At 40.0% G+C, this 17136-nt stretch overlaps 1 long non-coding RNA gene across 1 annotated transcript; it reads left to right on the top strand.

The window, feature by feature from the left end:
• Positions 1–6146: 6146 nt before the first annotated feature.
• On the top strand, positions 6147–16826 carry LOC136714830 (uncharacterized). Its single transcript, XR_010805054.1, has 4 exons — positions 6147–6261; positions 8907–9062; positions 14910–15058; positions 16244–16826. It is a non-coding gene; the product is annotated as an uncharacterized LOC136714830 (long non-coding RNA).
• Positions 16827–17136: the final 310 nt, after the last annotated feature.

Below are 17136 nucleotides of genomic sequence, written 5' to 3'. Positions count from 1 at the left end.
TCACATACATGTTGCCTGTGCATGTTTCCCCATGTTAATCAATTTTTTTAAATAAATTATAACAATTAAAAAAAGAACATACATTTATTAACACATTTTCTGTTTTATTTATGTATTTTGTGTGTGTGCATGTGTACTGATCTGCAAGGTTGTATGAGTCATGTAACGCTGTATTATTATTTCCATGTTTTCCATTGAGCTACAGTATAACAGAATAACTCGGCTGAGACAGGCTGCTTCACTCTTCCTGAGAGAGGTTGTTGAAGAGCAGTCCATGGATGGGATAGTTCAATTCCATAGTGTTGGTAGCATAATCAAACATTTAACTCTGGTTCATGATGATGCATCTTGGGAAGAACTGGTCAAAGCCCTGCCCACAAGAGCTAGTGGAGGTACAAGAATATTAAATCTGGTTTTGAAGTAAGATGATTATCTAATCAACCTACCACTTAATAGCTGTTGGGGTAAAATTGCCCCCTATGTACTGTATATACCCACTGTATAACTGTTAGAAAATATAAGAAACTTTCCAGAAAGGTACTAGTTAAAACTTATTTTTATTAGGATTTATCTGCTCACATTATGATTTCTCTGCTCAGACTTATCTGTGTGGCAGACAGAAACAATTTCTGCTGACGTGGAAATTCCTTGGGTAACGAACCAAAATTATGTATTAATACGTTCTTATTAGTACAGTGTGTCCTTGGTACCAGCGCTTCCATAACTGAACTAATTACAAAGAAAACCTTACGAAATTTTGTTACCTGTGTCTTTGATATCAACGCCTCCCTGCTTAAACTAATTATAAAGAATACCTTATTAATTATCGCTTCCCATGTCTCGGAACTGCCCCGGACATATGCCAAGAAGATATCCAGTTTCGGGAGTGCCCCCAAACTCCTTTGAAATACTGCTTGTAAATGTATAAAAGGCTGTGTGAAACTTTCAATAAACGAAGATAAACAAACAGACTTCAGTGTCTGTGAAGTTTTCCTTCCCGAGCGCTCGTCTCCTGCAAAAAGGTCTCATCCGTTACTGGAAGCATTCACTGGTGTGCCTGATACACTGTACCTTAACAATAGCAATCATGAGTTTAAAACAATGAATGGTTATTTTAAATTATATATATATATATAAAGTGAGGGAGAAAAGTATTTGAGCCCCTGCTGATTTTGTATGTTTGCCCACTGACAAAGAAATGATCAGTCTATAATTTTAATGGTAGGTGTATTTTAACAGTGAGAGACAGAATAACAACAAAAAAATCCACAAAAACGCATTTCAAAAAAGTTATAAATTGATTTGTATGTTAATGAGGGAAATAAGTATTTGATCCCCTATCAATCAGCAAGATTTCTGTCTCCCAGATGTCTTTTATACAGGTAACGAGCTGAGATTAGGAGCACTCCCTTTAAGAGAGTGCTCCTAATCTCAGCTCGTTACCTGTATAAAAGACACCTGTCCACAGAAGCAATCAATCAATCAGATTCCAAACTCTCCCCCATGGCCAAGAACAAAGAGCTGTCCAAGGATGTCAGGGACAAGATTGTAGACCTACACAAGGCTGGAATGGGCTACAAGACCATCGCCAAGCAGCTTGGTGAGAAGGTGACAACAGTTGGTGCGATTATTCGCAAATGGAAGAAACACAAAATAACTGTCAGTCTCCCTCGGTCTGGGGCTCCATGCAAGATCTCACCTCGTGGAGTTTCAATGATCATGAGAATGGTGAGGAATCAGCCCAGAACTACACGGGAGGATCTTGTTAATGATCTCAAGGCAGCTGGGACCATAGTCACCAAGAAAACAATTGGTAACACACTACACCGTGAAGGACTGAAATCCTACAGCGCCCGCAAGGTCCCCCCGCTCAAGAAAGCACATGTACAGGCCCGTCTGAAGTTTGCCAATGAACATCTGAATGATTCAGAGGAGAACTGGGTGAAAGTGTTGTGGTCAGATGAGACCAAAAACGAGCTCTTTGGCATCAACTCAACTCACCGTGTTTGGAGGAGGAGGAATGACCCCAAGAACACCATCCCCACCATCAAACATGGAGGTGGAAACATTATGCTTTGGGGGTGTTTTTCTGCTAAGGGGACAGGACAACTGCACCGTATCAAAGGGACGATGGACGGGCCATGTACCGTCAAATCTTGGATGAGACATTCATTTTTGCAACTGACTATTCTCCCCCCTCTCTCTTCTGCAGGGGGCAGCGGCTTCTGGGTTCTGGTGTCAAGGACTATAAATCTGTTGCCGTGCTGGGGAATGGCACTTTTGGGAAGGTAAATCCCAGTAATCAGAGTCATCATGGATATAATGTGGGGCAGAACCAACGATCAGTAATTTAATAGGAAATGTGGAGAATAGATATTTGCATGACACTAGATTCCTAAGAAATCTGTGTGGACAATTTTGAAATTATTTGCACTTTTTAACCTTTAACACAAGCATTGCGTGTGACTTATTAAAGTGCAGCATTAGGAAGGATGTGTTACTAAATGCTTGTGTTGTGAATGTAGATGCTAAGGTTGAGAGTGGAGTTTGACCATCTTGATTCTGTGTTGCTCTAATAGGTGCTGCTGGCTGAGGACAAAGACAGATCCGAAAATGTGGCCAACAAGGCGCTGAAAAAAGGAGATATCGTAATCCTTGGTGATGTAGAGAGATTTGTAAGCAGAGCAAAGATGGATAAATCTAGTCATGTGTTTTTATGGAATACACCAATGCACTGCATTAGCAAGGTCTTCTTTGACTTTTTTACTTTCTTACTCTGCAGTAAAGTCGGCACTTTGTTGCAGCTGCAGAATTATTGACCAGTGCTGTTTCTAAATGTATATTCACACGCTGTCTGTCTTTTGTCTCGCCTCAGCGTCATGTATGAAAAGAGGATTGCCAATTAATTCCTACAAGTGCCTCGAAAAATACAAGGTAATGCAGTATTAAAGTGAGAGCAGAGGGCCACTGTAATCCTCTCGTGGATCCATTACGGTTAAAACCATTTCATTGAATGTCACCAAAGCAAAGTTAAATCTATACCACCGAGGGCCAGTTAGGATTCATAAGCCTTGATGACTTAATTAGACTATTTGAAATCCGATCTTATAGTTCCAAAAATAGATCTCTCCTGCATACAGAACCGGAAGCACATGCCTTTATTGCCAGGTTACGATGGCAACCCCTTCAGGACATTTTGTTAACCAGGTTAGGTTCTCGGTAGGATTCCGGTTATTGCAGCGATGAATAAGACATGTCTAAGGTGTGAATTTACCATTTTGTTGCGCAGTATACAATATTTGTGTCTGTATGGTTTTTGCATTCCTGGGCTCAGAATGTGAATATTCAAAGGTCTGGTCTGGAGTATCCCTTTAATGTGCTCTCATCCCTCTCTCCTTGTGCCCGTAGCCTCCTTTCCGCGGTGACGATGGAGAGCAGTTGTTTCGCAATATTGTTGAGGCTGAAGTGCGATATCCTTGGTTCGTCTCTTCAAAGGCCGCCTCCATAATGAAAGAGGTCTGTATGCCAGGGTTGTTCTTTAAGTTCTTGCCTCCAGTTTGTCTCTCTGTATCTTAAATGTTAATGTCAATGTTATGGAATTGGAGCAATACCCAGTGACTGTGTAGCAGTGGAGTGAGGTTCCAAACCACAACGCAAACTCACTCAACTTTACTTCCAACTACGGGAACTTATTTTTAACATCGTTTCAACTTGAAGTACATTAATGGAAAATAACGTTCTCTCTCCTTCTTGTTCTGGATCATGTGCAGCTTCTGAATAAAACTCCAGCCGAGCGCCTTGGGTCAGGTGAAGGGGATGCTGCAGAAGTGAAGAAGCATCCCTACTTCTCGGTAAGTTGGGGCACAACATCCGTTTACATGAAGGTGGCACCACCTTATCATGACCGTCCTTTCATTCTTCTGTCTTGTTTCAGAGAGTGGATTGGAATGGGCTGCTGGAAAGGAAGGTGAAGCCTCCTTTCATCCCTACCATCAGAGGGCACAAGGATGTCAGGAATTTCAGCAGCGCATACGTGTCAGAAAATATACCAGTCCTGACTCACCGAGGAGGAGGAGGAGAACTTCTGTTAACCTTCAGACACTCGTAAAAACAGAAAACAGACACACACCTGGATTAGTGAGGTGCAGGCCAGCGAGACACACGTAGGGAAGAAAAAACCAGCAACACACTCAGTAGCTCCGATTTAGAATCATTTAATAAACCAACGATCGTCAGGGTTTTGAGGAAATGCAGAGAAAAACTAGTAACAGGAAATTAGATACTATGTGAGCAGTAAACATCTTTAGGAGGAACTAATTACATCACAAGACATTTGACATGCATTTACTTTTCATAATCAAATCATCATTTACATTATGAATAAACAATCATAACAGCAAGAACAAGACATTACTATAATGGTGCAGTCAATACAAGAGATGGATTGATTTCTGGCTCTACACATGTATAAAAGAAAAAATAAGTTATTAACACAAAACAAGAATAGTTGATTTCTTCTGAGAAAATGCAGGTTATTATGCATTTCATTTGCTGCAGTTCAACTAGAAATTAGTGCCAATAATTGTAACCATCGATCAAAAACCCTCCTAGGAGTGAGAAGCAGGGACTGTGTGGCAGTCTGCAGTCGACACAATATTTGTATTCCTTGAACCGCACACCTGCTTCTCTGTGCTGGATCCTACCAGCTGATTGTATTGTCCTGTGATTCAGGAGAAGACTTTAATAGGAGGCTCACAGAACAGGTTCTCTCTCGACTCTACCAGGTGCTCCCTGCGTGTCGTCTTGAGTTCGTTTTCTCTCCTCCTTGTCCCTCATCCCTCCCATTGATTGAAAACTGACTTTGCAGCATTAGCTGTTAATGTACAGTTCACCACCTAGTTGCAACCAGTCACTCTGGGTGAAAGTGTCTGCTGTGTGGTTTCTTATAAGCATTTTGGTTTCAGGGTTGGAAAATCTCGGTTTCCTTTAGTTTCTAAAAACAAAATAGTGTGACAGTGGTCTGAGAGGAACTCCAATCCTCACTCACTAAGAGATCTCTTATGATTTGTGAGTCGAGGCCATCGTGTCTCTGGTATAGTGTGTAGTGTGGAGTGCCCAGTATTTGTGGGGCATATGCTAGTCATATTAACTATAACGTATGTTTTAAGTCTTAAATATTCTGAAATGTTGTGAAATGATGTCCATCTACACTGTAAAAAAATAAAAATAAAACTCTAAAAATATGTAATTAACTATATTGTTCCAATGTTAATATATATACGCATTTTAACATATGGTTAAAATCCACTGAATAACCTGGACATTTACTATTAAAAAACAAAATGTATGTAGTTTTACAAATATTATCCATAATTGTTTTTAATGTACAGAACCATTTTGTAGAACTGCCATTCCCCTGAATTGAATTGAAACCTTTAAAAATGTAATCTGACTGCAAAAATACTGTTCTGTTGTAAAGTTATGGTAACAACTTAAACATTTTTTTTTTTAAATTGTATTTTACCTTTGCTTTACGGTAAAGCTATACTTAAACATTACTTTTTATTTTCCTTTGAAGAGTAACTTAACTACTGCCCTTACTATGGAGGGTAACCCGTGCCAAAATTAAAACAGGATGTAAATACATAAATCACGAAATTAATAAAATAATAAAATACGATATTAAATATATAAATATTCGATTTAATTTTTAACTGCATTTATTTATTCATTTCGTATTTATTGATGTATTTCCTATTACATTTATTTATAGTTTAATGTTGGCACGGATTACCCTCCTTAGCCAACTCTCTTTTGTTAACAATAGGTCCGGAGCATACTTTCAGATGTGATATCCATGCGCTACAAGCGAGATCAATAGTAGATGGTTGCTCTGGTATTCTCACAGCACACACACTATTATATATATAAATATATATATATATATATTACACACACGCGTATGTGTGCCAGCTATTATATAAGCGAACATTTAAAAAAATTGAATTAAGTAGAAAAAGTAGAATTAACAAAGGAACTACTTTGTGCTTCTGACGCACCACACTCTCAAGCTGCCTACGCCGCTGCTGCCACCCGCTCCTGGACGCCATTTTGTGTCGCTGCGCTTAGGGAGCGCGTGTGTGCAGTCACGTGATTCTGATGACGCGCGAAATTCAGAAGGAGGCCGGGAGTGAAAAGCAAAATGGACGAGATGAAGGACAGTCCGTCCTGTACTAGTTTAGACGCTATTGCGAGAGAAAGGTATGAACAGAAAATCACAACAAATGTTGGGCGTGATCCTTAGGTTATGAAGAGGAGCGATTTTCCACTTGAATTGAAAGACTTGCCTGCTATCGAGGCGGTAGATACAAGCGACTGCCCTGTACTCCAGACATCCGTCTACTCAAGGAAACAAACACACGCATGCACACACATGGAGAGATACAACTTGTGCGTTAGTGGTTGGGTCCACGGTACCAAGGGGCTCCACAATGACTGTCGTTTGGTTTTCGCCGGGTGAGTGGCATTGATTTTTCTGTCCTGTGGATGAACCCAGCAAGACATTCAACGCTGCTGCGCCTCTCGGGGTTGGCGACCCGGTTGTTCACTAGCGTTCAGGTTAGACTTCTGCTCCCCAGTAAGTCCGGTCTGGGAACACTGTTCGGGACCCATTTCTGTTCAGTTTCTTTAGCATATATTTGGTTAAGAATGCATGGTTGTTCTTATTATTATCACAGACTAAATAGAAAAAACTCAACCGGTTTTCTTAGTCAGTCACAATGTTGGCTCCGTCCTCAGAACCGGTGTAGTACCGCGGGGCAGCGGATCAAGGGCCAGGCAAAGACGGGCCGTGGCCACAGGCAAGGAATCCAGGGAACACGGCACTAATCAAGGCCCAGTCAGTAAAGCTCAGCAATGTAGTACAAAACTTCACAGTGGCTGGGAGTGAGTGGAGGGTTTATATGTGGAGCTGAGAACCGGGATGGGAGGTGCAGAGGGTGACTGAACAAGTGCAAGGGTTGCAGGAATGATAATTGAATGATTGAAGAGCTGGCAGAAGTGACTGCTAAGGCAGCGTGATGGCGACATCTAGTGGGGAAAGTGGAAGCGCTGGATGGTAGCCGTGACTGATGCTCTGAATGCGGAAGACACTCCAGGTGAAAGCATGTTGGAAAGCCAGTTAGGTGTGTTGCCACAAAATGTGCCAGAATTGTACTTAAAAACCTGTCTGTTTACAACAGACATTGTAATTTGCACTGAAAAATGACAAGTCAGTTTCAGATATTGAGGTTTCTAGGATTGTGAGTTACAAATGGTAACTATACCATGCATGTTAATTTCCTTAGTGGCTTTTATCCATTACCAGCTTTCACAACTTGTGGGTTTCAAGTAATTTCTTTAAAAAACACTCCAGTTTCAGTTTAAGCCCCCCCCCCTGTTAAGAGCCTGGTTAAGTGATTAGCCATTGCTTAAATTGACTAGATTAAGTGATAGTTTCATAATTAGCTGTGAACAATTGACTAAATCTAGGTGTATTCTTTCTTCTATGAAAAGGCATGGAAAATGTCAGGGAAGAAACTCATACATTGCTGAGTTGTATCCAGTCAGTGTTGCCAAACCTGAGAAATTAAGAATTCAATTCAGTAAACACCATTATGACCTTGGGTGTAGATACTGCTGAAGATTTGAAATTCATAGAAGAGGAGGATCTGCTCACGGTTCTTAAACCAGTTCCGGCAAGAAAACTGATATCCAGCTGTACTGTGACATGTCAGTATGTCCCCTTTTGTTTTATGTAATTTGACATTTTTGATTGTTGCATTCTAAGTGGAATTGTATATTTCAGCATTCATCCTACAAATTATTTTACCTGCACTGAAAGGAAAGAATAAGTACAGTATGCTTTTAAGACAACAAATGTGTTATCTGCCCTTGCCTAAACCTTTCCTTGTCTGTTTTGCATTTTGTTTTGTGTAATGTCTAAATTAAGCTACTCATCAGTTAGTTGTCCCTCCCCCCCTGATATCAGTGTTTTCTGTTGTGGTTTATAGCCAACATGATTATTCTTGTTGTAATGTTTTAGTATATAACAATGAATTGTTCAAAGACCAATCTGTAAATGCACTTTAGGTTTATTTAAAAGTTTTGAAGTGACTACATGTATCTCCCTGTGTAAATTGTAGTAATCCTACATACGTACAAACATGTATATTTTGTTTATTAATATTTGGCCTATTTCTTAAATTGTAACGGTGACTCTTTGACTCCCTTGTTCATTCAGCTCCACTGACGAAGAGAGATTTATAAAGCTCCTCTTCTTCAAGCAGTACACCACAGAAGTGCAACTATGAAGGACTGTTACACCTATTATTCCCAGGGAAGGGATTTCTTGTGATGCATGCCAGTTGAAACCCAGTTGAGAGATTGACCCTTTCTATTTGAGATGACAGGCATGCTTATTCATTTCAAGGAACTTATGGGGAAACATTTTGAAGACACTCTGACAGAGACATTGTCATCTAAAGGGAAGAGACTTATTGCCTACATTAGAATAATTGGTAATGGAAAAAATAAAAAGGTAACTGAAGTAAACGCACTACTGGAAAATGCTGAAAAAGCAGTGAAAATCAAGTTCCAGAAGTTCCAGGGACAATATTACTTATCCTTGCATACTTTCACAAAGATGACGGGCTGATGTTTCATGAGGCCAGTGACACTTGTTTAGGAGATGAAATACCTTCACCAAGTCTTCCAGTCTCACCTTGCATAATGTTTTGTGTTGAGTTATTTAACATACTGTATCATCTGAGGTGTCATATACTTATTCTGCTGTTCAAAATGTTCCTTAAGAAATGAACATGACCGTTCATGCAGAATATTAATTATTTTTATTCTTATCATCTCAGGAGTCTCTCTGTTGACAGCGACATGCTTCATGCTAAGCATTGACAGGATTGTTGTGAAGGAAAACAGTTTTCACTGTGATGATGGCATCCTACTACATCAATCTTCAACATCAAGTGCCCTGCAGAACTGGCATCAACGCTGGAATTCATACAGAGGTAACTTTGCAAAACAACTATGAAAGATGTAGTTTGTAATTTGTTGGCATTTTAATCAGGGGTGTAGGTTTGAATTCAAATGTGAGGGGGACAAATATTTTTCTGCAGGTAATACCTTTAGGTCAGGAATTTATTTCTAGATATAAAAGGTAATAGTACTATAGGCCTACATTATTATAACATGTATAAAATAGCCCAAAAGTAAATGTAAGATATCAATATGTTTGTGTATATTTAAAAACCAGGTTCATATGCTACATTCAGTAATTTTGATACATTACTAAATCAAAGTACAATAACTTACTTTTGATGACCTTTATTCAAATACTTTCTTTAAAATAATTATAAAAATGAATATACAACTTTATCAACTTTATCAACTTTTCTTTCCTTCTCTTCATTTTCTTACATCCTAACATTTTTCTTTATTAATTGAAAGCTCCAAACGCCAGTTTTCTTCGTTCATTTGTAGAGACAAACTGCTGGCAAATAGTTTTTCTGTCCAATCCATCCAACTTGTCCTGATGGACATGACAGACTGCTGCATGGTTTAAGTGGCTTTGCTTCATTGTACTTCGGAGCCAGGACTTAAGCCTTCTTAAAGCACTGAAACTCCTCTCTGCTTCAGAGGAAGCAGGGACAACCAAAAGAAGTCTAACAAGTGCTTCTACTGGGCTGAAAAGACCACGGACCTCAGGCAGCTGGTCTCTGAGGATAGTTGCAGCTTCAGTACTTGTGCTATACTGGTGGTGAATTTGTAACATGGACAACTGCACATCAATCAATCTCTTGTTCAGCTCTGGGTACTGGTCCACCACAGTATTAACCTCTCCTGAGAGGAGAATCCTTGCAAGTTTGTCAAGCTCTTATAGGCAGGCCTGATTGAAGCGCTCATTCAGCTGCACATCCACAGTATCAAGCATCTTATAAAACTCAGCCTGGTAGTATTCCTGAGAAGATGTGGGAGAATAAGAAGCAGCATTTCCAGTGAAGTGCTTAGATGGATTCCAGATGTGAGGCATCTGAATTGATTGTAAATTGAACTTTCCAATCATCTCTGTTGCTCTGTCATATATCTGTTTAAATGTATCCTCTGACCTCTTTGCCTGTAATGTGTTCTTCACACACTCAACTGCAGCACGCATTCCAGCCACTGCAGCTGTTCTCTTCTGTAAGCTGCTATTCAGGCACTCCAACTCCTCTGTGACCATAGAGGCTAAAAGGAGTCCCAGGACTGTGGTCCCTTTCTCAAAGTTCTCAAGAAGCCCTCTTGCTGTTGCTGTGTCTGAGCCATCAGATGTAGCGATCTGCTCCAAGCTGAACTCTACAGACTAAGGCTTATTACTGAGTGGATTGCTAATTTCCCCAATTGCCTATACAGACTTGTGTATTCACTCTGGGCAATACATGTCAGAGGTGATGATGTGCAGGCAGCCTGTGTGACAAGATTTATACAGTGAAGGCCACAATGGACATGCAGAGCAAGTGGCTGCTTTTCTCTTAGTATGGTTGGTGTTCCATCATATGTTTGTCCACGCAGACTTGAGATGGGCAAGTTAAGGTGCAGCAGGACATCCATAGCAACTTTTGCCAGGTTGTCTCCAGATATAATCCAACAAATGCTTTATGGGGGATCAGGTCATGATCCACACAACGGACACAGAATAACTCCTGTTGAGTTCCATCTGTTATAATCGAGTATTGCTACAGTGGTAGATTGAGGACTGTACTGGCAATATCTTTGACAATGCAGTTGGCCAATAAACACAGGATTTCATTCTGAACTTTTGTGCTTGAATAATCATGGCACTGTGTTGTCAACCATGTAGCAAGAACTGGGTCATCCTCAGATCTCATTTTCAGTGTTTGGTATAGATTTCCATCCTTGTCCTCATGGCCCCTGAGAGCTAAACTCTGTCTAATTAAAAGTTGCACAGTACCCACTATTTTTGAGAGGCATGATCTTGCTCTCTCTTGCTGGAGAGCTCTAACTGTGGACAGTTGGGTATCAACTGGACTTGTTTGATGACTGTGTATTCATGGCAACCTTGTGTGACTGGTGCTTGAATGTAAAGCAAATGTTTCTATTGCTCTTTTCCAGTTTCTGAATCAAGAGTTTACAAATGCAGCATCAGAGTTTTTTGCAAGTGGTGATTTCTGGCTTTTGAAAGCTTTTGTGGAATAGAAGCATAACACTCCATTCACACTAGGACTGTAGTGGAGCCACTGGAATTCTTTGAACCACCTCTCTTGAAAACAAAGAAGCAATCACCGGTGATCATCCATGGCGAGGAGGTGGACATTGTAGACCAGTACAAATATCTTGGCACCATCTTCAATAGTACTCCGCTACCAGAAAAACTCCGCTACTGGAGAAAACACCATCAGCACCCCCCCTCCGCTCTCACAGGAGAAAACACATCGGCATCCCCCCCACACACACCCCGGAAATATTCTGCCTAGGGCCCCTACAGACTCTAGAATCTCTCTGTCCATGCTTCCCAATTCTAAATATTTAAAAGTATGAATAAATGTGTTTTAAACATTTCCTTGCGCTGTGTATTTGTATGAAATAATATGACCAGAATAAGTAATAATGCCCACTTATTAACGTAACAATTAATATAATAACTGCATGCAGCACCCGCTCCTACCCCACTGAGGTTGAAGACATTTTGGTGTAACTATAATGAAACGAAAGAAAAGCCTGTTGTTGTGGTGGAAAATGAACCAGTATCGACTACCTGTCCTTGCAAGATTGGCTGAAGTGCGTCTTTCTGTACCACCCTACAAAGTGAATGTATTTTCAGTGTTGATGGCGTCTATGGCAGAGTTGACTTGTGTGTTTTAACCACTAACTTGCTCACAAATCAGCTCTAGTACAGTTTTTGCAGTGGTCTAGTGTTTTTTGCAGGAAAGTGCCAGAAAGGCTGGTTTACACGCGTGAGAATAACACTTAAAACACTTCCATCCCGGAATCCATGGCTGTCATGTGACAACGTGTTCAAATTAAACCAGTAGATGTGCCTTGCAGCTTTAAAACTTTGTATTAGTGTTTTAATGGTAGGATTACAACACGATGTAAAGTATCTTAACGGTACACAGCAGACCCACAGGATAGAAAACAATGATCATAGAAAAAAAAAAAGCTTTGCCATTATTAACATAAAATACAACATTGCTAACAATGAAATGTCCATCAGCATCTTACTTTACCTTGAAATCTTACACTTTTATAATGCGGTCATTTAAGGATATATAAGATTAATACTGTTTATATTTGGAATGGGCATGGTTTGTAATTTTTCCTAATTTTTACATCAGTTACTCGAGTGTTTGGGTGTGATCCTTCCTTCTGCTGGTTTTTGTTCCAAACGAGGTCTTAATTACTTAATTGAATGGTATATTGCTTTTTTAGGTCAATTAAGGATTCAATTAAGCAATTAAAACCTCGGTTGGAACAAAAACCAGTAGGGCAGGGGGTACTCCAGGACCGGTTTGAAAACCACTGGACTACAGTGACCTCATTCATGAAGACAGCTTAATTTTGTTTGTGGATTTGTATAAAGCCTTTGTCACAGAAGCATGAGTTTGTTTAAAACACTGCAAGTTTTGGGGTTTTAAGTATTTAGGAGGCTTTTGATAGTATCAAAATAGATTTCTTCTGTATGTGGATTATTGTTAAATGTTAAAGAATTTGAATGATTTGCCTTAGAAGATTGTGAGTTAAGCAACATCTGTGACTGAAGAGCCAGTATGCTTTATATAAACTGTATAATGTTTTATATGAATAATAGTATGCAGACTGAGCAAATTTCAATAAGGTACATTTGTTATAATTTCCTGTCAATGATATAATGATCACATAGTGGAGAGAGAGTCCACAGCTGTTTGTTAAAAGTCTGTTAATTGGTTCCCCAGATTGGCAGGAAGTGTTTTAGTTAATGATTGGTTGACAGTTGCTAATGATGACCGTGGGATCGGACCTCTCCCAGTACATCAAGGGAAGCCATCTGGTTTCTGCATCCCTCAACTTCCACCAGGAAGACAACCTCTTTGCAAAGGTCCACGACCTGACCTTGGGGCAACGCTTCTTGGAAGCATGTGACTGACCCTGCCCACAGAACCATGCGTCATGCATTGTATAAAAGGCTGTTAAATTGTGTTGTTCAGAGAGACTCTGCTGAGGTGGAGAGCTTCCAGGCCGGGCATGTTAAATAAATACTGTATCCTCTGTGCTTCAAGACATAAATTCTTTACTGGGCTTTTCAGTGACATTCCTATTAAAAGGTGATTACACATTTTAATTCCAAGATATGTTAAGATCTGGAAGAAAGAAGTAGTCTGAACTTCATGCCCATTATAGAAAAAAATAATAATTGTAATTCTTGGTTTGTGATATATATAGCATGAGGGGGGTTCCTGTCATGTCTACATTTCACCACCAGAGGTCTTAGTTTTCCCCAGTGTTATGTCTCCCCTGTCTCTTTCATTCCTCTTCACCTCATTATTGAATTATTGCCCCTTGTTCCCCAATCCATTAGCACACCTGTTCCTCATTTCCTTGCTTCACCTGCTTCCTGTATATATACCCCTTTGTTCTCTGTGAAGTCTTGCCTTCTCTAGGAGTTTGCTTTTCTGAATGTTTAGTTCTGTAGAGCGCTCTGTGTTTTGATCATCGCTCTTTGGATTACCTAGTTAGTGTTGTTTGTCTGATCCCATGACCTACACTGTACTGTTCACTGGCCCTTGACCTCCTGCTAGCCTGATCTGCCTTGTCGCTGCGCACCTGGGTTCACTAACCCATCACGAACAAGGGATTTATCTGTATCAGACCGTGTTCTATTATGGAAGAATGAAGGAATATCTAGATCAGTTATGTATTCACTAGATTTATCTTTCGGAAGGTTGGTGATATTGAATTCTTATGTAATTTTGATGTGAATAAAATCCCTGTTAAACTTGCTACTGTTCATAAACGGGTACAATTGACTTGGAAATGAATATATAAACATAATTATTAAATTAAAATATAATTATTTAATTACTCAGAATTCTTCAATGCATTTAAAAATCCAGTTAATTTGCAATAGTTTTTGTTGCAATTCCCAGAGGGACTTTATTACTGTTAAGATTATATAAGGAGGTTTGCCAGCTAGAGACTGTTGTTCAGACATCATCCTTATTGCTGGAGGACGTGGATATTTTAAATAGGAAATGTGACATTAAACAAACTAGGAAATGATGTATTTCTATTCCCCCTGCAACATTTTACTGGAATGCAATTTTTAAAAATATAAACTGATTTAGTTTTTTTAAGATTTCTGTTAGGTATCATCTCGCCAATGAAGTTAAAGAAGTTTCTTCCAAAACAATTCATAGGATTTATCCTGTTATAAGATGTTTTAGCAAAATTTCAAGTAGAAATGGTTGAAAAGACCTGAAGTGGCCCACAATGCTGTTACCGGTGTTTGTGGACGGACAGGATAGAGGGGTGTGCTGTAAATGTTGGGCTCAGGTCAAACAATATAATGGCAAATGTAATTAATTAACTCAGTCTCTTCCAATCAAGACTATTCCTAGAATGGATGCTCTAACTATAGTATGAGTATTTCTTTCTTTTACATGTCCTGGACCCACAACAAGGGAGCAGGAACAGACTACTCTTGCTTATTATGCGATCAATGGGTACAAGCCATTTCTGGACGCCTTTTGTCTGATTTGTATGTGTTGTCTGTTGTCTGTCCTAGGAACTGTCCTATATTAGAGATTACACAATCAACACTAAATATGCATAATGTTTCTTTGTAACTTCTGTTTTGAATGTTTATTGTTTTTGCGTATCAGATTCTGTGCAATGGTTGCAATCACGATTGTCAAACCTGAACTGATACCATCGAGTGCAGCCCATGCAGACTGTCAGGAGCCACAAGCAAGACGTGTGTACGGACGGGGATATGCAGAACGGATAGCATGACCTTCAGCTTCGGGACTCTGTGAGTTAGCAAAGGCAACAAGCAGCACAATAGTGGCAATTTAAACATACTGACAAAACAAGCAGGTCAGCCAATAATGGGGAGCAAGCATGTAAGAATGCCTATGAGGATTTAAAAACTTGCAACTAACAGAGATCCTTAAAAGCTTTTTAAAATAGGTGAATTTTAAGACATTTCTGGAAGCTTCAGCTGCGAGGCATGTCTACAGAAAGCTCTGTCACCTGACATGTTTTGAGGTTACAACGGGGCTGCTGAAGAAATCAGGAGCTTTTACATCATTTAGAAATATGTAAAAAATTAAATAATAAAGATTTCACTCAGACTACCCTCACCATAAAGACACAAATGCAGAGAGCATGTTTCAGTGTGTTTATTTGAAGTTGCAAATCTTTGTAAGTAATGTAAGTCTCCTTTTTGTTGTTTATCTGTGCTTACCCATTTCCTAGGAGAATTCTAGCTACATCAGTAGGCACCATTCATCCCCAGCTCCTCCGCGATAGCTTGTTATATATTGTCTGTCTATATTTATTTGGTTTGTTGTACAGTTATTTGCGGTTAGACACGCAGATAAGCTTTTCCACCAATCCAGGTCTTCCTCTCGTGTTTCATTGGTCATGTCACTTTTAGTGCACGTAAAATATAAGAAAGTTTACAAATGAGAGGAGGCCATTCAACCCATCTAATCAATCAATCGATAGAATCAAACTAATTTCACCGTCGTATGACAATCATGGACTGACTGTGCAAGGTGGAATAGGGAATATGCACACGCTCTTTTCAGCCTGCCAGCCAGCCCCCAGGGTAAATAAGTGCCACACTCCCTCAGGGAAGGAGATGGGCTCCCCACTGCAGTCTCACACCCCAGCAGTAGAGATCAGAGGACAGCACTCACAGCCAGGCTGCTCCCGATGTCAGAGCATAAGTTTGAGGCACTTTTGCTTTTTTGCAGTCAATGGCAGGGCTGTGGTCAGAGATAATGACCTGCAGGAAGAGCACTGATCTGAAAAATGAAATTGGTGTGAAGGACAGAACTTAAGAACAAACCCCCCATTTGTGTCTGATCTTTTTCAAATGAAACAAATCAGTGGCTGATGGAAGACCAGTGGGGTCAATGTGTTTGACTCCTCACGGGCTGTGTTTAATAACTGTGGCCCCTGTGTCTCCCCATCTGTGTCTCTCCTGCAGCAGCGGAGCTGCACTTGTCTCCTCAGAGGCCTCCCCCCACCGGGCTCTGGACCTCCTCCTTCAGAGCTCCGTCCAGGACTGCCTGCACCGTTATTTCAAGGTCAGTCTCAGGGATGGCTGCTGCTGCTGGAGGAGGCTGTATTTTTAAGATTTTTTTCATGATAAAAATTTCTCACCTCAACAGTGCGGAGTGTGTTGTGTAGATGAGTGGAAAAAATGAATTAATGAAACTCTGAGGCTCTGACACACCAAAATGTGAATAAAGCTCAAGGGGGTGTGGACTGTCTATAGGCCCTGAATGTATTCACTAGAAAGGCTTTTTCCAATGTTAAAATAGATTTTGCATTTATTTTTGAAGATCTGTCTCTTGCAGCTTTCAACCTGTATTTATCATAAAATGTCCTCTTTTAAATGCCATTCCCTGGAAACCCACAAACCACATGACCTCAGAATTATTCCTAAATCTACATGGCCACAAAGCCTGATATGACAGTCACTCATACAGTCCTTACAAACTGCTTACTGGACATTAAGACATGGATGCAACACAACTCTTATCTTTTTCTAGACTTGTAGCACCCTGGGTGTGAGAATAGCACATTATCAATAAAATGCATTAAAATATCCACCGACAATTAGTGATGTGACACTCGAAGCAGGCTTCACGAAGCAGTATCGACACTTCTGGTTTAAACAAGCATGTCTCTCTGTACTTCCCAATATAGTCTTTGCCCTCTGTTATATAAACCATCACTTTCCCAGGTGCACAATATCTGTCATAAACAAAATGTAGGCGATACTCTATATCAGCATCACTTGGATCATCACACAACCACATCCCTAAATATATGAACAGGAAATACATGTAACTGTTGACTATATCTAGGCTATAT

The sequence above is a fragment of the Amia ocellicauda genome, chromosome 19, assembly GCF_036373705.1.
Source record: "Amia ocellicauda isolate fAmiCal2 chromosome 19, fAmiCal2.hap1, whole genome shotgun sequence".
Taxonomy (NCBI): Eukaryota; Metazoa; Chordata; class Actinopteri; order Amiiformes; family Amiidae; genus Amia; species Amia ocellicauda.
Note: the sequence above shows the minus strand (reverse complement) of the source record. Positions and strands in the feature narration are given on the sequence as shown.